Source organism: Dryobates pubescens, chromosome 25 (genome assembly GCF_014839835.1).
Source record: "Dryobates pubescens isolate bDryPub1 chromosome 25, bDryPub1.pri, whole genome shotgun sequence".
Lineage (NCBI taxonomy): Eukaryota > Metazoa > Chordata > Aves > Piciformes > Picidae > Dryobates > Dryobates pubescens.
In genome coordinates, this window is record NC_071636.1 from 9,370,498 (window position 1) to 9,393,261 (window position 22,764).

At 43.2% G+C, this 22,764-nt stretch overlaps 1 protein-coding gene across 2 annotated transcripts in view; it reads left to right on the forward strand.

The window, feature by feature from the left end:
* TMEM132B (transmembrane protein 132B) overlaps positions 1 to 22,764 on the forward strand; it is a 260,331-nt gene that overhangs the window by 224,532 nt on the left and 13,035 nt on the right. The gene's annotated exons all lie outside the window — the stretch shown is intronic.

Consider the following 22,764-nt stretch of genomic DNA (forward strand, 5'->3'; position numbering starts at 1 on the left):
AGCAACAGGTTGAAATCTGGATTGTTTTATGACTGTGCCAAGCTAAAACTTTGGGTCTAGAATCATATTTGCACACAAACCAGCTCCATGTATAGCGATAATGATGCCAACGAGGCAGTCTCACAAAATCACATATTGAAGAATTAATATTCTGTACACAGTACACATTGTACACAGTTTGTAGCAAAATATATGTGTGTATCCTCCTGGAGCTATTTTTAAACACACCCAGTCTTCAAAGCCAGCTTGAGAAAGCAGTGTTTTGTCTGGGCGAGGATACGTTAAGAACAGACCACGCCGACATGTGCAATTACACAGATTTCGGCAGAGATGCTTATGGTGTCTTCCAAGAGACCAGCTGCTGCTTCAGAGGAAGAAAACAATTCTATGGCTTAGCATTTGGCTGCTCTGAGAGCAGAAATGCAAAGGGCATGAATCCCAGTCCTGGGAAACAATCATTAGTCTGAATCACTACACTGCTTAGGATAAACTCTGAATATTTTATACTGAGATGCAGAGAGTAAACAGCTTGGGCCAGGCTCAACAAAAGCAAATGTAGCAATAAATAGCTGTTGTCAGGAGACAATGACAAACTTCTGGAGGTTTTTCCTCGCACTTCTGTAGGAAATTAACTCTGCTTTATAAACTTTAATGCAGCTGGCCATTTAAATATTTTAATTGCGGATGCATGAACCTCATGGATTCTGAAGCTTTTATGCCTCTTGAACCATCATTCTGGCTGAGGAAATTAATTCAGGTTCCCATTGTCATCAAAACCCCTGGGGCCAAAATGTGCTCTCAACTAAAGTCATGTAACTGTGTGAAAGGCATTGGAATGACAGAGGTGTTCCACAGGGCAAAATTTGCTCCATGTGAAAGTTAAAACAGCCATTAGCTGTCAGCTATGAGATGAGAAAAAGTCCTTGTTTTCTGCCCTCTTCACTGATGTGATAGTTGAGGGAAGTGAGTCTGGGCAGCAGCAAATGATACTTTCCGGATGGCAGAGCATCCCATTTTGAGTAAGCAGTAGTGTTTTGGGCACCAGAAATGTACATTAAAATGGACATACAATGCTGAGGCTTTCAAGCCACACAGGGGCTTTATTTGCAGGGAACTTTGTGCTCAGCGGTGATCGGCACACTCGGCAGCCGAACTCTCGCCTTCCTCTGGCTCTGTGGGTCACAGGCAGATTTGAGTGTAGCTTTGGTGTATGTGTTTGTGGTTTAACTCATCCACACCTGTGTTTCAGTAACATGTTCTGAGATGTGTTCCCTTGAGATACCTAATTGGAACTGAGGATGGAGACGATGAGGCTGACATGCCACCGTCACTTAGAAGCACAGATAATTTATTTGACATAAGGAGTACCTACCATTGACAGGAACCAGCTCTGGGCTAGAAGGCTTGCCTTTTTGCTTTCTTTCTTTCTTTTTTAATTGCTGTGGTTTTAATTATTAGTTTTTTTGCTTTCTTATCATACAGAATTGGAAATCAGAATTAAAGCTATTTTGATTTCCTTCAGAGGAACAGCAACAAGAAGGGAACTAACATGCAGCTAGGCACATCAGTGCCTTTGCAAAACAGGACTGGGGTGTCTCTGGGATTTTGAGGGGAATGGGGAAAACCCAGTAGCTCAATATTGGATAAATGAATCAGACAACTCATTAAATAAGGATGAAGGAACAAAGTGAAGTTATAAATTATATTTCTCTTGCCATTTGCATGATGTACAGGGAAGGGTAGACACACACTGGGGTGTGGCTTTTTCCTCCAGCTGCATCACACATTCTAGTAGAGAGTGCCTGTCAGCTTTATTTGATTGCTAGAGAGGTAGAGAGTTGCCTTTTTGAGTCCAGTTAGGCTGCTGCAGAATGGTTCAGGCATGACTTTAAAGGACTCAAAAGTGTCAAGCAGTGATTAAAACAGGGTTTGTTCTGTTGATCCACTGGCAGCACAGTGACTCCCTCCAGGCCCACTGCTTTAATCTCCCATGGTCTCTGGAGCTGCAGAAGGAAGGGCTCCTGGAAAGGCTCAGCAGGTCACCCTTCAGCAGCAGTCTGAAATTGAGGTGCAACCACTGGACACCTGCTCTGCTTCTCAGAACGTGCCCAGAGAAAATGTCTGTGGCAGTGCCTGGCAAGTTCACTGAGTGACAGATCCAGGTGGGAGGTTTCCTGAGACCCAGTGTCTGTAATCAGCGCAAAGCAGGTGTGGTGTCCAGAAGAAGAGTGTGTCTGAGGGGTTTGGCCTGATGGGAGGCAGGCTTCTTAAAGACAACTGGCATGGGTAATGCTGCAAGGATGGCAAAGTCAGACCTGTGCTATGTATAGATTTGTGCAAACCTATGTGATAGACTTTACAGAGTATATAATGCTCACACCTGTTCTGGTTTGCTCCCATAGTGGCTGTGCAAATAGCCCCCTTTACTGGGTGGCATTAAGAACAACTCCTGCGAGAAGTATTGCAGGATATGACCTGCCAACACTGTAAAAATACATTTTAGTACCATGTGGTCAGCAGCTAATGAACTCTGCAGAGCCTTCAAATGGAATTCAGCCTGCTCCTGACAGAGAGCACCTATGGGCTGAGCAACACAGTTCTGCCCTGGGCTATGGAATAAAACCTCCTTTAAACATGAGCCTGAATCTGAAATCTTTCATGAGCCAGAGAAAAGGTTGTGTTGTAAATAAACAGGGGAATGACAAGCAGAGATATATGAGCTCTTGCAGGTGTCAGGAACAGGCAGTAAAATGCATGTATACTGATTGAAGAAGATTTGGGTGTTTATTTGACTTGCATAAATGTATTATTTCTGGAGTGCTGACAATGTGCTCAACCCAGTGTAAAAGTGGTACGCACAGAGATTCTACCCTGCTGATCTCAGAGCTGAACAGGGCTTGCTACTGTATAGACATTCTGGCAGGTCATCCTTTACTGAGTTACTTGTGCAAATACCCAGTGCACTTTAGCAGTGAGGAGGGGAATTACATTATGCGAGGAAGGGATATTAGAGGTTGCCCAGCAGGACTGCCAGCAAGGGGAGTTCTTTGAGATGCATTGTCAGAAATCAGAAGTTCCTAGCAGGAAATGCTATCTCCCATTTATATGCTTTATTTATTTGCTCTTTTCAAATTGCTTCTTCTGAGATTACTGTTTGGATTTAATTTGCAACCCCTCTCCAATGGCTCTCAGGTTTTCTTCTGAAGCAAAAAAAAAAAAGAGAAAATCCTGAAGACACACAGTTCTTCCTTAGATCTTTTACATTAAACATTATCCACTGCAGAGCAAAATTAATGCATGCCCTTCCTTATTGTTTTCCTTCTTAATTCATTTCTTTCCTTAGAGGCTCAGCAAGTGCCAATTTTCCAAGTGAGTTTTTAATCGCCTGAGCCCAGCATGATTGCTGTCTTCCAATCTAGTTGCCACTTGATACAATCAGTATTTCAGAATATAATGACCTTTTTTTTGGGGGGTGGGGTGGGGGTGTTTGTTCCCAGTCCTTCCCCCCCCCCCCCCCCAACTGAGCTCTAGGTGGCCAGCTGATAACACTTGACTGCAAAGAAACAAAAAACACTGTGTAAAAGAATATTACCTTTGCTTGTGAAGCTTTCCCCAGCCCAGTGCATGAAGGTGATGTGAAACAGTTCTGCAAGATGGGGCAGAAAGAAATTTATGATTCCAGTACTAAGAGCATAGGCTGGGGAGGTGGTGAGGGAAGGAAGAAGAGGGCAATGCAGTGTGCTGAAGTATGTTTTGCTGCTGGAATGTTTGCTTTGAAAGGGCCTTTCAAGTGTACATGTTGCCAGGGGAGATTTTTCTCTCCACATCTTTTATTGCCACCCCACAAATAAAAGATTTCAGTGCACCAGCAAAGGAAAACTGCAGGCTTAAATAGTCCCTGCCATGCAAAAACTGTAGACTTTTACATTTCCCCAACCTGTAGTGAGTTTGGCATGAGAGATTATCAGTGGACAATGAGAAAATCCTTCCTTGGTATAAATCCTTCGTTGCTGTGGTTTTAAGCACATTTTGCATAGCATAAATGCAAACATTTGCAAAATTCCCGAGTGAAGATCAGGTCCTGAGTACCATAAGTGAGGACAAAGTAACACTGAAGCAAATGAAGAGTAGAAGGGAAAGAACAGATGCAAAGTGGGGCAGTATTTTTTTGAAGTGCAAAATTCCAGAGTTGTGCCTGTTTCTTCCAATCTCCCCTGCAGAGGTCAGGGATGGGTTTTTGTCTCTTTCTGGAGTGTAACACTGGGAGGAAAACACATGGGTGCATGTGGCTCCTAAATAACTGCAGTCAACCAGGGTGAGAAGGGGAAGATCTAGGCAGCAGTGTTAGAGTGGAGAGCTGAGATACTGGGAGGCCTCTCTTTTCGTGCTCTTTGTTTAATAGAGCAAATCCCCACAATGAATGGCTGCTTCTCAGTGGATGCCATGCAACTATAACAAAGTTAGAGCTTGTTTGTTTGTTACAGCGTTGTTGGTGAGTATGGTTGTCTAAAACCTAGCAGACAGCCATTTGCTAAGACCTTCTGTTCTTAGCAAACTTGACAATGTGGCTTGTTTAATCGCCTTATGTTATTATTGATATTTTCATCTTGTGTAACTAATTTTGCTGAGGAAAAAAATGTATCATTGCCAACTTTGATCTCCTTATTTTTCATAAGAAAAAGCCTCCAGCTTTGGCCCATGTGAGTAATGCACAGATGGATTTGCACAGGAGCATGGCTCCTTGGAGAAGGTTGCTGACATTGCGTGACTGGCTGGGGGTCAGGATGGAAAAGGATCTTACTTAGCGAGACTGGGGAGACTTTGAAGGTGGAGGTTGCTGCCTGTCTTCCAAATAATTATTTTCCTGCCTGTCACTGAGTTCAGAAAGAACTACAAGCTCAGGGAAAAGCCTGAGGTACCTGAGAATGAAGGTGGTTCTAAATAAAGAAGGCTAGGATGACACTGAAAAGAACTAAGGGAAAGAAATATAAGGCGCACTGAAAAGCAGGAACCTAACTGGAGCAGTCCACCCCTTCCCAAATCCCTGAGTGCAGGATGTTAGTACAACCTTGCTTAACCTCTTTGCTGCAGCCACTGTGGCTCTCCAGGAAGGCAGAGGAGATATCTGCTAGTGCTGTCTCACTCTTGTCAATTGAGCTGGCCTTTTACCTCATGAGAAATGGACTCTTTGTACCAAACATTTTCCATGGCTTTTGAAGACTCCAGCAGTGCCTTTCACGTACTGTAACATGTGTGAGATGTAAGCCTCAAAGTGTGGATGTGTTTTCTAGATATCAGCCCCTTGAGCAGCTCAGGGATATGGGTTTGGTTATGCTAGTTTGAGCAAAATCTTCACTGAATAATGCCCTTGAACCCGAGCACGTAGCTGGAGATGGAGTATAGACTGGCAAGGCTGAATATATCTGCACAAGAATGGCCCTTAATGCTGAATCAATAAATGCAAACATCCTGCATTGAACAGGAGTTCACTGAGAGCTGGTGACCTGCACCAGCTGCAGAGGCTGTCGTGTTAGGCAATAAGGAAGGCAGCAAAGTGTAGGAAAACAAACATCTTACTACCAGAAAAAAGGGTGCTCTTTCAAGTTAAATCAATAGGACTACATCTATGACCTGCATAAAACATGAGACTCTGATGGAGTTACTTCAGTAAACAGAATCTAATAGCTTAGGTAGCCACAAACTGACTTCAGAGGTGCCAGCTGCAGGAGGATGTGATACTGTAAAGATGAGGTTATTGGCAAGCAGAAATAATTTCCTTTAAACTTGTGAGGTCTCCCTTCTTTGAAAGTTTGGAGTATTTACACTTATTGACCAAGTCTGTGGTGAGAACCTTTGTGTCCTTTTTCATGTTGCCCTTTAGCAAACAGGAAAGAAACTGGGCATATGGTACTCCCTGGTACCTGCCACATTGGCCAAGGTGATTTGATGCAAAGAGTCTTTTGGCTTGGTTTAAGATTGATGCATGTCCAGAATGTGTTCTCTCTCCAGCGTGTCTGCAGGCAGAGCTCTGACCAGGATGTTGTAAGCCCAGCTGCTCAAGCAGCGTAGGCAAAGGTCACAGGAACATTGTGACTCTGCACTGCTGCTGCTCAGATATTCCCTAGCCAGGCCAGGGGTTTGGAAGAGAGATTCCAGTTACTCTTGATGATTGAGAGCTCATCTTTTAAAGATGTTTTTTACAGTCCCGCCTTGACTGTTGAAATTTCTTCATGCACAAAGGGAGACACCTCCCTCATGGCTGTATATCCCAATTGGATCACAGGTTTCTGTGCAAGTGAAGCAAACCTTCTGGCTTTGAGACACTGCCTGTCCAGCTCTTAAATGTCTCAGAAGGGTCATTTTAGGCACTCGTCACCAACATAAATTAAGAGGACGTGAGTATCCCACTCTTGTAAGCCCCGTTTGAAAGTCTTTTTGTGTGGAGAATAAAACAGACAGGGGAAGGCACATAGCTGTAAGCTCTGAAAACTTAAAGCAAGAAAAATGAGAGAAGAGCTGAAAAGAAAAAGCAGAAAGAAATAGATGAAAGGGAAGAATCTGAAACCTATCAGAGAATGAGGTGAATGAACAGAAAAAACTTATGATTATTGGCAGCAGATGTAGTTAAAATCCCAAACAAAACTTCACTAAGCCCTCCTTTGCCCCAGAAGTAGGAGATCAATACAAGAAACTATTTGAAGATTTCAGGATGAGGTAGGAAATGAAGCCACAGAGGAGATGACAGCTATCCTATCACAGCATCCAAAGTGCACTTGCTGCGCAAATACTGTGGAAAAGGAATCCATGTGATGTCAGCTGAAAAGCTAGTATTAAGAAAGCTCCAAGATCAGTGGAGAGGGAACATGATTTTCTTAAAGAAGATAAAGGTAAAATCTAATCAGCCTTCAGTGCTGGTTTCACAGAGAGTAAAAAAAACCACATATAGCACCTGTTGCCCTGGGGTAAGGATGTCTGGGACACAGGACTTGCGTTCTGCTTGGGCAGAAATGTGGCAGTCATAGCACTGGGTTGTGTTTTCTCTGTGTAGTTTGTACCAATGGGGAAGGAAGTGTCTCCAGAGAACAGGAGTGCAAAAGAAAGATTAGACATTAATGAAAACATGAAGCCTGTACTTCCCATAAACTTGGTTTATGTAGATTTGGCAAGCTAGGAGATGAACATACCATAACAACTTAGGATTCGTGTGGAAGTAGTTTCTGTATTTTGTGTGTGGAATTCCTCACATCTGGATTGCACCTCCCTGGCTGTTCATGTTATTGTACCCTTGGAGCAAACCTGCTTGGGAGGGGCAATATAATGATTTTTATATTATTCATACCACATTTCTGGAAACTTTAATTAGTTTTTGGGTCAGTGCCACAGCAAAGAATTCATCTTGGGCCAAGGCACTGGAGCCTGCAGTACACGTAAAGCTGTAATAGACTCTTACCAAAGCCCAGGGTAACTGATGTACAGCTTGAACCAGCGCTGTCAGCCTGCTCTGTATCTGGATTACCCAGCTACTCAACTCCCATTTTGCTTTCCTTGTCTCTTCTTCTGGGGAGTTTTAACATAGACCTTTCCTATCCCTTCTTTCAGGGATTTTTAACAAAGCACCATTCTTGGCTCCTTTTCAGACACAATCTGGAAGTATTGTCTTTTCTTTTATATTGTCTACATCTTGATGCATTCAGCAGCTCATTGTGTGCCACAAACAGCAATAAACCAAACACATTTCCTGTCTGAGCACCTGTTTGCCCCAGTGTTCAAGCATCCTCTGACCCTCTGAATAGGGAGTGGTAACCTCTCCCCTGCAGACAGGCACCAGCCATAGGACCTAACAAAGCATCAGGTTCTTTCTATGCTTTAATCAATGGCAGGAGCTTTAAACAAATCCATACATCCTGAGGCCCTTACTACATGCTTTTAGGAAATATATCTGGGTGACCAGGCAAATTAAAGAAATACAAAGAGTTGCACATGATGAAGACAAAGAACCTCTCTTGGTTTGCTCATCACTGTTTACACCGTGGATTGAATATACTTCCTGTTAGTCCATAGTGTGCCTTTAAGCTTTCTGGCTGGGAAAGAGAAATCATAGCTGCTCATAAGAGAGCCAAATGGATTCATATGTTCTCTGTGATTCTGGGGTTTGGGATAGATTTTTATGTAGTATGTAACTTTCACACACTCTTGTGATGTGCTGAAGTGAATTGGTCTACCTTTAAGCAAAGAAAGAACCTTTTTGTTCTGTTTCTGTGTTTTTTACATCCTTTGACTGTGGCATGTTTTCCTGTGTCTACACAGCCCTGGGGGAAGATGTTTAAAAACAAACCAAAAGAGAAAAATCCAAAAGTACAACAGAAAACTTATGGCAGCACTCTGTGGTTTGTCACTTATCTTTCATGCATGAATTGGAACAGTTATTTTTGCCCAGATTCAATGGAGAGGCTGAAGAGCTTTACAGATCTGTCTTGGCATTTAGAGTTCATACAAGTACAGGCACTGTGGCTGTGGATGGGAGGAAGGCTGAGAGAAAGAATACTCACTTGTAGCTGGGTTTTAACAGGGTCTGTCTTATTTGGTGAGAAAGAAGCTCAGTCCTCTCTGGTCATATGGGCTTTGGAGCAAAGATGATCCAGAGAAGTGAGGAATGGAAGAGTCAGGTACCTCTGGACTGATTTTTCTGATAGCTCAATCCACCTTTTAGTCAAAGTCAATAACAAACTATTGATTTTTATAGGTCATGGTTTCTGAAAAGCTCTGTGGGAAAAGGCAGGTTTTGTGTCAACCAAAATGTAGGCTTTTTGACATTTGCTTTCATTGTGATTAGCAGGATTTAAAAAGATCTCAGAAGAGAAAACTGTGGTCTGTTATGGGTAGACCTAAAGTGTAGACCTGAGCTGTCCTTAGGTCTGCAGCCCACAGCACAGTCTTTCTGCTGGGATGTCTCTGAGCTTTGGACCTGGCAACCCCAGGCCGCTTAGTGTGAGGCCACCTGCCCAAAGGCTACTTCTGAGCCACACACCATATGTCCTCAGGGTTTCCTCTTCTCTTTGAGGGTTTTAACAAGCTGTGTTCTCTTTTTGGTAAAAAGGAGGATTATGACAGTTAATTCTCATTTGTAGAATACATGGAGATGACAAACAGAGAACCTCTAGAGAAATAAAAATGCTGTTCAGTGCCTTGTGGCAGGTATACATCATGTGGGGCTGAATTGCAGGTGTGGGCAGTAAAGTGTAGGGAAGGAGGTCAACCTTGGCCATGCCATTTCCTTGACATTCTCCTTTGCCCATGGTGGAAGACACTTAAAGGTCAGAAGCTCCAGCATGCTAATAAAAGAGGGAAAAGAAGGTGGGAGATTTTGCAGGAGATGCCAGCATCCCCTTAGTCCTGCAGACCCTTTACCCAGAGAGCACTTATACCTCTGGTGCACCTCAATGGGAAAACATCTCCATCTTCACTACAACACATTCACAGCTTTTGTACTACAGTTGCAGCAGGCATTTTCTTTGCTCTGCCCAGACACTAGTCAAGATGTGCTGCTTTCCCCCTTGTTGGAGTTTGGATTTATTGGCACAATAAATGCTAAACAACAGACAGCAGCAAAGCAGACTTCACCCTGAGTGCTCTCCCCAGGCAGGGCTGCTCCTGCAGGATTTGTTGTGTTCCATTCCCTGCTTCTTCCTGCACCAGAGGGACAAGTCAGTCCTCTCCTGTACCAGGTGGAGAACATAAAGACAGCTGCTACTGTGATCAGATCAGATTTTCATTCTCCTAACTCATGAGCTATCTGTAAACTCCCCTGTGACCCAGAAGCAGTGCAACTGCTGTCCCTGTGTGAGTAACACAAAGGGAGCTTTGCCCCAAGGCACTCTCGTTCAGTTGTCTCTGATCCCACAGATGCTGTTCCTCTATCCATAAGCTTCCCTTGGTTTTACCTTGAATTTCTCCTCTTCTGGCCTGGCAGGAAACTGTAGCTAGGAGTCAGATGATTTGCAGGTGTACAGCCAGGAGAAACAGTGGGTTACCCAGAGGCCTGTTTTCATGAGAGTCCATTTGGCTGAGGTGCAGCTTCTGTGTGTATGGTAAAGTCATTCCTTTGGATTTATATGCAGAATGGAAGCTTCCAAGCTGAGGCTGTGTCACTACTGAAGCATGCCATCTTCAGCACAGTCTTAGGCTTGTTTACATAGAGAAGCATATCTAGCACTTTGCATTAAGGAGTTGAGCTAAGTCTCCTGACTGTGTTGTTTCTGACATTAAAGAGAGGAAATATTTTCTTGGAAAAGATCTGCTCTGTCATTCAGTCACTTTCTGACAATTTCAAAAGCCCTGAGACTGTATACTTGAATGGAAATCTGGCCATATTTTTGATGCATTGAGACTTTTTTCTTTCCAGTGCAGTCATCCTAAAGGACCTCCCTCTCTTTTCATGAGTGACTGTCCCTGAGTATTCCCTGCAAGTGCTGGTCTGCAAGAGCACAGCTCGGCATGGACATTTGACAAGGAGATGACACAGCACAGTCCAGAGCCAGGGCTAGCATGCATGCTGGGACATCTGGGACAAGGAACAAAGATGATGGGAAAGAGCAGAACTCTCCTTCTTTTTGCCATCTGTTATTCTGGAGCTTATGAAGATTTCTTCTCTCAGCTTCCCTGTGCTGCAGATAAAGCCCCCTGTATTGCTGCAATACTGCTGTCATTTAAAAAGTGCCTTTTGCTGTGCACAATGTGCAGATCTATTGTAGTAAAGGTACCAACCTTAAGGGAATACACAGACCCTCCCTCCAGAAACGTGGCAGCATGGGCTAAAAAATCAGGTTCTACAAAGCTTGGGGGCCCTTTTGGAGGTTTACCTCCTGAAGTATTTTCAGCCTTTAGGGAGTCTGCAGTTTTAAGTTGTTTGTAGTACCTGCTACAGCTAGGTGCCTCACCCCACCCCACCCCACCCCTTTTTTTCCCCTCATTTGAAAAATGCATTTTAGTTGTTCACAGACTAACCTGACTCCAGGCATGGAAAGTTTCATAGAAAGCACCAACCATTTTGAGTGTTGTGCTAAACCAAGAATCACAGAATCACCAAGGTTGGAAGAGACCTCAAAGATCATCAAGTCCAACCTGTCACCACAGACCTCATGACTAAACCATGGCACCAAATGCCACATCCAATCCCCTCTTGAACACCTCCAGGGATGGTGACTCCACCACCTCCCTGGGCAGCCTATTTCAATGGCTAATAACTCTCTCAGTGAAGAACTTTCTCCTCACCATGAACCTAAACTTACCCTGGTGCAGCTTGAGACTCTGTCCTCTTGTTGTGGTGCTGGTTGCCTGGGAGAAGAGATCAATCCCCTCCTGGCTACAAGAATACAAGAAGCAATAGCAGGGAACACACTGCACAATAGGATGTGTGATGTAGTGATGTCTAGAAACTGACCAGCTCATGTGTGCACCACCTTTACTTATCTAACTTCTGTTCTTTGAATGACATCCCTCCATGTCACTTGGCTTTTTCAGTTTCCTGCAGAGGGAACGCCTAGTGCCAACCTTCTGAACATCAGCTGAATTAAGCATCCTAGTCTAGTCTAGTCTCGTAAGACCAGAGAGGAGGAAGGCAATTTCTCTCTATGTTTTTTTTCCAGGTAAAGGCTCTTGACATTCTCTCCAAATCATTTCATTGAAGCACTTGGCTGAATGAACGCAGGCTGAGGGTTGCTTTTCTTGGCTGTGTTTGCTGTCTGAACATCCCTCTTTCGCTAATTAATAAATTATTTGTTGCTCAGAGACTTAAACTAGCTGGGAAGAGTTATGAATGTTGATGCATAAGTATCTAGGCACGGGACCAGAGTTTTCTTTATAAGGTAAAAGTGTGCTGCTGTGCACTTAAAAGCTCTTGGTCTTTTTTGTCCTGGTTTTCTGTTGATTCATTGGAATAAGGGGGGTGTACCCTTTCGTTACTGGGACAAGCCTAAAGGCTAGATCAGCTTGGCTAACATTCACAATAATTCTTGATACTATACCAAGCTCACAAGTGTATTACTTGGCTGCACAGGCTTCTTCTGCACTTGTGGCTTTATGGTGCTGTCATAGTTGCCATAAATTCCAACTGCACTCCTGGGGAAGGGGTGCAGATATCTTTCCTCTCTGGAGGAGTCCAGGAGCACCACAAGAACTTGATATAGAATGGCCCTGGTGTGAGTGTCCTCTTGGTTACTCCACAGTGCTTCTGTGCAGCTGGGAAGGGCTGAGTCACTGGGGTCCTATGCAAAGGCTGCACTCATTTGGGATCCTTGAGCTTTTTCTTCAGCTGTGGTGTAGCATCTATATAACATTTGTAGGAGACCTGGGAATCTGGAGGTGACTTGCAGTCTCCAGGAATGTTGAGAAACCTGCAGGCACTGAAGCTTCTGCTTTTAGGCCTGACCTGCAGGGTTTTCTTGAGTATGTGTTCTTTAAAAACCTCTTTTTGCCCTGTTAAAATATCATTGGGGCAACTGAAGGCTCCTCAATACACGAAATTGAAGGAATAACACATGTAATTGTTTCTTTTAATTTCATGGAGCCTTAAATCTTAAATTTGACTCACGGGGATTAGAGCTACAAATCATGAACACCAAGTTTACTTAGTACACAGAAGATTACACTTTAAGCCTGCTACTTTGCAAAGAACTTCAGTGGAACTGAAGTATGCTACATCTGCCTGAATATTCTCCCCTCTTATTTCCTTAGCTGTGTGTAGCTTATTCTGTCAGCCTACAACCCCAGTTGTATAATTCAGGGTGGCAGGGAAGAAGAGGGAGCAGAAGAGAGGGGAGGGAAAAGCCCAAACCACCTTAGCTTATATCTGAAACATATGTGTTAGCTTCATGTAATTAACAGTTTTTACAGAACAGGTTCAGTGTTTGCAATTAGAATTGGTGCAAGAAAAAGCTGGCACCATATGCTAGAGTTTCACCACATAAACAACTGAGCCCTTCTGGGATACCAGCTGATGAATACGAAATGTGTGGAGGTTTATTTAAACTAGCAAGTGTTGGTAATGTCTAATGTGTGGAAGATTAAGGATCAAACACTTGAGCAAAGGATACCTCAGACAAGCATGTGCTTATAATTTATGCTGGTGAGAGATCCTTTATCTCAGTGCAAGGGATGAAGATGTCTGTCTAGAGATAAGCATGCCTGCCTGGGAAGGGTGTTAGCCCAGGAGAGGTACTCCATCATGGTGACATGGCAAGTAGAAGCCATGCTGACTTGCATACTAGATTGCTTGAAAGAAGCAGAAATTCATGGAGAAGAATAGGACTGGCACAATTTTGATTGCAAATGGATAAGGAAGCAGGAGAACTTGCTCTGAGCTCTGGTCCATGTATTCTTGTTATCAATGAAAGTAGTGGTTGGATTAAAAACCACATGAGAGCTTTCATATACACCTTCTCTTCTGTATCCTGGCAGTGAAACTGCTGCTCTATCAAGGCATTTCCCTGTTCCAAGCTTGTGACACAGTTGGCTGTCACTGCATTCCAACAGACAGTGAAGTTCTTGCATCCTTTAAAACTCCTGGTCTGAGGCCAGTAAATTGGTAGAAAGTCTCTCATTTACTTCAGCAAGGGTTGGATCAAATTAGTTGCATCCCACTTTTCTTTCACACATCAAAGTAGAGCTCCACCTGATTTCACAACCAGCTGCAGACATGTCTGTGCTAAGACCAAGAGCAACACAGCCACCACTGTCTGTGAGTTACAGGGATCAAGCACCATTTCTTCCTGTGCAGGGGAGCTGATGCTGCTCATGGACTAACCTCTATTCCAGGTACCATGAACAAAGGCATTCTGTTATCTTCCAAAGACATCAGCCTTTTAATCTGGCCATTGATTTCACCTAATGAAGATGATCTCTCTTGATCTGAACACAGTGATGGTAAATCAGTGGGGAGAGCAGACAAAAGTAACTTTGAATTTTGACAGAAATTCTCAGCTTGATTTTTGCAGAAAAAGTGCAATTAAAAGCTCAGCTGATTAGTAAAGGAATGTGGTACATGGAGCAGAGAACATTTTGGCAGCCACCGTGTCCTGCTATTATCTGCCCCCCAGTCACTTTCAGTATTCACTCTACATAATCAATAAGAACACAATGCCAGAGCATCTGCCCTTCCCAGCAGCTGCACCACCACCGTGGCTGCACAGCAGTTATTACTGAGCTGAATGAAATCAGGCTGAGCAGCAGGCTGGAGTCTGAAAGCATACTCACCTTCTTTGGTCCTCCCCTTTCAACCTGTGCATCCGCCAAACTTATAATCTCCAGCAGGAACGCCCCTGCACGGCACGCCGGAAAGGGAACGAGAGCAGCTGCTCTGCACCTGGGACTGAAATCCTGGCAGATCTCATGTGTTGTTTAATAATTTTGCATAGATCAACAGTTTTTGAATAGTGCACACTTCATTCAGTACAGCAGGTTTTTAAACTCCCGTTGTACATTCATGGATCATTGCACCTTTTCTAAGCTGCTGCAATTGTCTCCATTGTTAAACCGAAATGTTAATGTCTTCCATGCTGTCCTTCCCTCTAGTTCAGCGCATTTCAATGGGGGTTAAAAGGTAAAAACACTCTAAAACTTCAAATAGCCATTCACATTATCACAAGCCATACCTAGTCTCATCTCCCTCCCCCCCAATATCCTGCTTCTCCTCATCACTGGTGTTAAATGGTGACATCTACAGAGAAATGGAGCAGAGGCTTCTTCAATAAAACAATAGGGTATCACTAACTCTATTGTGCTAATTGCTGCTGAGCTGCCTTTAAAATGGCCTCACGTTGTCCATGTGGAGCTGTGTGCATCTGTGTTACTGATAATCCCTCCACAAGCCTGTGACTCACACCACCATGTTGTTCTGGTCTCTTGAACATACAGCATTTTGGTTTATTATCTGGTTTTCCGAGTCTGTGCTTTCCTGGACAAAGGGGTTTCTTTTCAATCCTGCTTCTGACAATTTTTCCTTACTTTTCAGACCTGAGTATAAATTATGGTTTTTATTTTGTACTACAGCCACAGGGAGCCTCCAGGCTCAGCCCAGCCTGGTAAGGACAGTTGCTGATGTTGCTCTTTGCTCTATCTGTACGGTTTTCTGTGTGGCTCACTGTAGCCATGGGGCCTTGAGCTGGGGCTGGGTTGGGCTGGTTGCTGAAGTCCACCCACTAACTCATCACTTTCAAAGGAAGTGGTTGTCAGATTGAAGTTTCTCTCATTATAGACAGAAGCACAAGTCTAGATAGGAGTTTTGAATCTCCCACTTAGTCTTTCATAGCAATAAAAAACAAAACAAAACCAAAAAAGGAGGTGTGGGGGGAACCCTGTACTCAGCCCCTGTACTCAGCACTGGTTAGGCCACACCTTAAGTACTGTGTCCAGAGACACAGTATTGAGACTCTTGAACGTGTCCAGAGAAGGACAACGAGGCTGGTGAGAGGCCTCAAGCACAAGCCCTATGAGGAGAGGCTGAAGGAGCTGGGATTGTTTAGCCTGGAGAAGAGGAGGCTCAGGGGAGACCTGAAGGGAGGTTGTAGCCAGGAAGGGGTTGGTCTCTTCTCCCAGGCAACCAGTACCACAACAAGAGGACACATTCTCAAGCTGCACCAGGGGAAGTTTAGACTTGAGGTGAGGAGAAAGTTCTTCACATAGAGTTGTTAGCCATTGGAATGGGCTGCCCAGGGAGGTGGTGGAGTCACTGTCCCTGGAAGTGTTCAAGAGGGGATTGGATGTGGCACTTGGTGCCATGGTTTAGTAGTCATGAGGTCTGTGGTGACAGGTTGGACTTGATGATCTTTGAGGTCTTTTCCAACCTTATTGGTTCTATTATTCTAACTCTGAAACTCTGGCCTTTGATGCTGGATCGTCCTCCATTTATTCAACTGGACTGACTTAGGCAGTGGTAGGATCAAGACTTTGGGTAATGAAACTAATCCAAACACAGCAATCCTCCTGCTGACAGATGATGGGACTGGCCTCTTGTCACAGGATGCCACAGGGTTTTGAGGACTGATATTCCTGCCCCAATCCAAATTTCTCCAGACAGCAAGATTAGGTACATCTCTCACTTCAGTGCAGAAGTATGTGGTTTTCTTCTTGGTAGATGGTGCAATTTAAGAAAATGAAGAGCATTGGAAATGCTTCAGGCTCACCTTGACACCTTGCAGAGTTTACATTTCCTCCAGTGGAGGCTGTTGGAGGGGAGTGGAAATCATTATATTAGTAAGTGTAGCTATTGGACTTCATTGGATCATGCAGCCCATGTAACATTATTATTCACTGATAAGACAAAAAGCAATTGCTTATTAAATACATGAGATGGGGAATGTTTGACTTAAACTCTTGCTATTGTTTCTAAATAGGAAACAAACCTTAGAATATATCTCAAGGGATTGTTCTAACCAGCACTTCTATCTGAAACTACATCAGCTATTCTGGAGAACAGTACTTGGAGACCTGATTTGCCAATAAAAACAAATTAACGTGAAAAGATAGTTTCAAAAATGACACTTCCAAGGCTATTCTGCACATGTCTAAAATTAAAAGGGAATAAAACTTCTGTTTTCATTAGTTTCAATTTCAGCTTCATGTAATTTGCCATCCTTTACTCTGCATATTCTTAATTTACCATTTGCCTCGAATTGCTTGGAGACAGTATCTGCCGACCCCAGCACACACAATTAGGTGGAGCAGGGAGAAGCAGAGCTATTGCCAGAAGTGACTGTGTACAGCAATCCCTGCCTTGGGGAGGAGGCTGAAATTAGTGCATTGCTGAGCCTGGCAGGACACATACAGCACTGAGAGGTACAGTGCAGGGACTGCTTGGGGAGTTGCACCTTTTGCAGCTTGAGTGCCAGAACTGAGGGCAATGTCTTCTCTTCACTGGATGCTTCTCACCTCATTGGGTCCTAGTAGACCATGCAATTTCTCACCTATACAGCAGAAACATGAATCTCATGGGCTGGCCCAGAAGTGCTTTGTAGAGATTTGTGTGCAGTTATCAGCACAGACTGAGTCACCACTGGACTGTCTCAGCCACACAAGTCCATAAGGAGATAATACGTTGTTCTGAGACAGAACTGCAACTCAGCCTTGGCCAATTAGCTTTGATTTTAAAAGGAAAATCAAATGGAATGAAAATTTCTGCTTTAATCACTTGACACATGCATGTGGGCAAATATTGTGCACTAGAATAATTAACATGTCATGACATAACATAACACAACACACAGCTACAGCCAAAACAAGAAGTCTGACATTTTCTAGACTGACTGTGATCAGGTGTAACTCTGAATTTAGATGAAACTAGCATTTCTTAGCTGAAAAGGGTTTGGGAAAGCTCTTTGTTTGTTTATTTGTCTCAAGACAAGGCATGTTCTTCTATCCTTTGTTGGTTTAGGAGGGACTCCATCAATAATAGCTGCAGGCAGTGCATGGTACAGAAGGGACAGGAGCTGGGGCAGGGAAAGAGGGAGAAAGAGGAGGATAGGGAGAAGAATAATCCCTCTTTTTGTCTTCAACTATTACCCAAGCACTAAGCCCGATTCCAGACTGTGCTTCTAAAGCAAACATGTAGCAATAAAAGAATAAAGTACCAAATTACCCAAACCAGAAAAACCTCTGCATACAGCCATGCTGGGGCCATAGGAAAAGATGCAGGAGGCAGAATAAAACCATGCAATGCAAAGGCTTGAAGTAGCTCAGCAAGTCCTTCCTAATGGGCTAACAAGACAATACCACGCACAATGCAGCAGAAAAGGTGGGAAAGGTGGCATTCAGGAAATACCACAAAATTACAGTTGTAAGATTATTATGAGAATGAGCCATTTACACTAGGCTCATTCACTTTAAAATCTTGTTACAACTGCTCTCTTTATAGCCTCAGCCACAGTAATGAGTCTTTGCATCCCTTACACATTGACTGCAGAGCAGCACTGTGTACTCCTCCTCTGACCTTTGATAAATATCTGCAATTTGATGGTCTGTCATACCTAGGAACCTCTTCCTCCAAAGAGCTCTGGTTCCTGAGACCAGTGGTGGGTGGGCCTCTTGACAGAAGACTTTGGTGGCTGCAGTCAGACCACGCTCAGGGCTCTTCCTCATATGCTGAACATCAGGAGCAGTCTTGTCTCAGGCAGAGGCTGGAGTAAGGTTGGAGTTTGCTGTTGAAAAAAAGAGGGTTACAAAGCTGAAAAGCCTGCACATCTATCCCAGTAAACATTAAGCAGTTTTAAATGCCAGTAGATTTTGATTCCAGGCAAAACCCTCCTCTTGTAAAGGCCAGCTCTGCTGAGGTACTAGTGAAGGCTCTTCTGAAAGCAAGTGCAGAAAGGATCTCTTTTCAGGGGTGCAGTTGAACTACAAACCTAAATCCTTTAAGGACCTGACAGGATAGCCAAATGGCTCTAGCTCTCTGCTGAAAAGACTGTGTCAAACCCAATTCTGATACATGCTGCCCATGCCTCAGTTTCCTCTTCTATAAATGGGTTGTTTAAATTCCAGCATCCTTTTGGACATTGTGTGTCAAGAAATTGAGAGATGAAAGTGCCACAAGATAGCTTGGCATTGTACCTGGTACCACTCTTACACCCACTCAGTCATTGTTGCCTCATACCAAATTAAACAGAAAATAAAACAATAATAATAATGATAATAATAATAATAACAACACAAGAGCAATAAAATATAAAAGTATTAATTTGGAGCTGAGGCATGGGCTGGGGAAGCCCTGAGGTGCTGTTGACTCCAAAGACCCATGGCAAGACTCTCCTGAAGCCATCTTGCTCTCTCTTCCCAGACAAGAGAGTCCTGGGGGGAAATGGTTGTACCAAGCAGGCATTGAGCAGCAAGATCTTCTTTAACTGGAAACCTCCAGGGGTATTAATGTGACTGTTTTCTGTTACATATCCTTGTTCAGCCTCCTTACAGAATGACCTGCAAGCTGAAATATGAGCTTTAGAACCAATCCTCCTGAACCAGGCAGCAGGCATTACTTGTTTCCTTATCATCTCACAGCCCCTCCCTTTCACCTGTTCACCCAAAGAGTGTATAAACCTTCACTGACCTGAACATTGAATGATTTCCCAATTACTCTTTTGGATTGCTGGCTACTTTTGTTCTGGATCAGTCTAAAATGAGGAGGTTGTGACAGTCTGTACTGGGCAAATTGTGCTTTTTACAATTACTTGTGAGGATTGGAGCCAACCACCTGCTTCAAAGCACAGAGAGGTTAATTGAGGCTCACTTTCTCTTGACCTGCATCCCAAAGCACATCACTGGCCAGCCTGCCCTCCAGGTTGTAAACTGCCTTAAAGAGCACTTTCTGATTTTTCAGGCAGTTGACAGTGGATGGTGACAGACTGTTTTAAACAGGCTTGCTCTGTGCTGGGTAAAGGGTGGCATTCCAAGTTTCTCACTTGTGTGTCTTCTCACTGTGTAGTGCTTGCAGGAGAGATTTAACAGCACTTTCACTCAACGCTCCTTCAGAACCAGCAGCCCCAAAGAAATGTGTTTTAAGTCACCTGCTAATGTAACTCTGTTCTGCTGTGTCAGAGCTTGCCCCATGGTGAACCAGAGTGCTTTCTGATGTAAGCAGCCATGACCTCCCCAAACTCCAGCAGCAGGTCATACCAGTTCCCCTTCCAGCAGCATAACAAGCCACTTCTGGCAGTCTGTGACTAGAAAAGCACAGGGGATACTTAGAAGGGGAGAAGGAAAGCAGAATATTTACTGAAGGCCATTGGCCAGAGAATGCAGCTGGCACTGAGTCCCCAAAGCTCAACATGTGTTTGTCATTCCCTCTTCACTTTGGAGGACTGTGAGAGTGCTGTTAACACCAGATCACAGCTCTCATCTCCATGAAATTAATTCTTCCTCCTGGGTCTGTAGTAGATCCCAAGCGAAAACAGGAGTGCTGGCCATTTTCTATTCATGCTCAAGGTTCTCCTTTCCTTCAGACAAAGCAAATCTACTTCTAAGTAACAACTGCTGTTAGGTGCAGTGAATGAACCAGTAATTAAATGCCTGGTGAGTGTAACAGAAGCTTCCTCAGGTAAGCTTTAGTCAGTTTCATAGGATTCAGCTGACTGCTGCAGTTTTCACCTTTATTTGCGCAAACAATTTTCCTTCCAACTCTGGTTTGTTTGTACCTAATAGAGGAAACCCTAGTTCCAGCTGGAAAGCTGAAACAACAATGCCTCTTCCCAAGCTTTGCTTTCAAGACTGTGCTATTTTCTGGAAGACAAACTGAAGAGACGTGAGCTCTGAACTCTACACAAGGTCATGGGTGGACTTCTATAGCATACTTACACGTACTGATTTATACTTACGCCTTGGTCAGTGTATAAATGACTGAATGACTCTGTCTAGACACATAATCTGCAAAATTTGTAAGCCTAGACTGATATTTTTACAGCTACAATTGAAGCCCATCTTTCAGCTCCTTAATTTAGCACCTTTCTTGCCTGCTGACAAGAATAATATTTTAAGGAGCAGATAGAGAATCTAAAATATTAGCTGCTGTCATGTCAGATATTAGTTATTCCCCTGATCCAGTCTTGATGTTTATCCCTCCCTCTTTGAGTTTTCTTAATGATTTCTGTCTTGAATTAATTCTTACAAAACTCCCTAGATGTAAGCTTTATGCTTTAGAATCTCAACTGCTCATTCAATTAATGGCCTCGCTTAATGTGCTTAAACTTTCCAGAGGCACTTGTGACACATTAGGAGGGGGAAACAAAGATTCTGAGTATGTTCCATCTCATTTGTGGTACTCCTGAGCCTGGAGTCCATTTGAAACTCTTTATCAAACAGCTAGGCTGATTTTTATTTATTTATTTATTTATTTCCCCCTAATTCTTGTACTCATTAAGCATTTCTGTGGGAGGAGGATTCTCTCCAGAAGCATGACTTGGCTTGGCTTCCTTTGCTCCATCCCTCACACCCTGGCTTAGTGCTTTTGTAAAAAAAGCAACTGATTGTAGTCTCAGAGCATTGATGGGGATCTAAGAAGCTGACTTGGAAATGACAGAAGTAGGAGTGAAGCTTTTTTACTTTCTATATGTATATTGCATATGGACAAACCCATCAGACAGTGAGTACTTCTAGCATCAATCTCAAGGCACATGGCAATGTTTTTAGGAAAGCTATTGCTTAGTAAGAAGCTGCACAGGAGAATGACCCTAGTTATACAGTGGTGTTATACAAGGGACAGTATGAAAAGTTTACCTGTGTAGAAAGTGAAACAGTCATTTGATATGGTCTGTGTGCAGTGCCTGTGTACCAAGAGATCAACTGGCACAACGCTTCCCAAATGTTTCTCCTTCCATGCTTGGCGTGTGAGTTGCCATCATTTAAAATGTTGTCACAATAATTCTGGAAATGAAACTTGTCACTGGATGACCTGCATAGAGCTTACTAAAGTTTACTGGTATGCTTTTGCTTCTGAAGCAGCTGACTCTTGGGCAAGTTGTCTATAGATCTTAAAAGCATTATGAGAGCCATTTGGGCAATAGTTTGTTGTTTGAATGTGCTCCGTATGATAGTAGACTTTCAGTACTGCCCATCTAACAGCAATACACCTTGTTACAGCTCCAGAGAAGAGTTAGTTTAGTCTGAGATTTAAAATGGGATAAACTTAATTTAAAAGTGAGGACTGCCTTTGAGGAAAAAAAGGCTGCTATACATTTTCTGTAATTTTTCTTGTCTCAGTAACCCCTAATTTCTGTTAATACTAGAAAAGATTTGAGATGTGTTTACAGAACAAAACCCACCTGTGTTTCAGTACATTCCCCACTGCAGTCTGCACAAATTCTCTCAGTAACTGCAGTAAATCAGAAGTTACTCACTGGCTTATCCAGCACCCCTTCAGATCTGAGTCTCACTGCATTACACAGTATTACAGAATCACAGAAACATTAAGGCTGGAAAAGACCCTCAGGATCACCAAGTCCTACTAATAACCCTACTCTACAAGGCTCACCCCTAAACCATATCCCCAAGTATGACACAGAACACTCCTAACAGAGAGCAAAGTCCATGTCAGGCACAAAATTACATCCCAAACTGTCCTTTTAAAAGAGTAAAACCACATTATATGGACTTCATTGGAGAGTACCACCTCTCTCTTGCTTCTAAGCAGAATGTAAACCTGTATATAGATATAAATACAACTATATATACACATGTATATATATATACATACATACAAACTTGTTATACATTAAATGTGTGTATACTATATATAATCTAAAAGTATACACACACATCCACACCTCATGAAGGAGGAGTTCCTTCTATCCAAGAAGCAGGTCAAATGCATTGCTGTCATGTTCTTCATATACATGGGATCCCTGCTCAGGACCTTGATTTTGTGCTAAAGGATCCCTCAGACCAAGAGGGTAGATGAGTTTGTAGTAAGGAGCCAACGTGCTGGTTTTGGCAGTAATTTCATTTAGTGACACAAAGCAACCATGAATCCATTTTGCTAAAACAATTACTAAGAAGTTCTAAAAATTAATGCTTCTGCTGCACTTCTGCTCATGAGCCATAAGGGGATCTTTGTCTTTCAGCAATGCAGCGCTCGAGGAAAAAAAAATCAAAGGATTCTGGTTTATGGGCCTGAGTCAGTCTTTTTCTTACTAACATATGGCCCCATTTTTTCCTGATTCTTTAAGCAAGTTGTAAACATAAACTTTGATGCACATGGAGTTTGATTCATGAAGAGTTTAATTTGCCTAG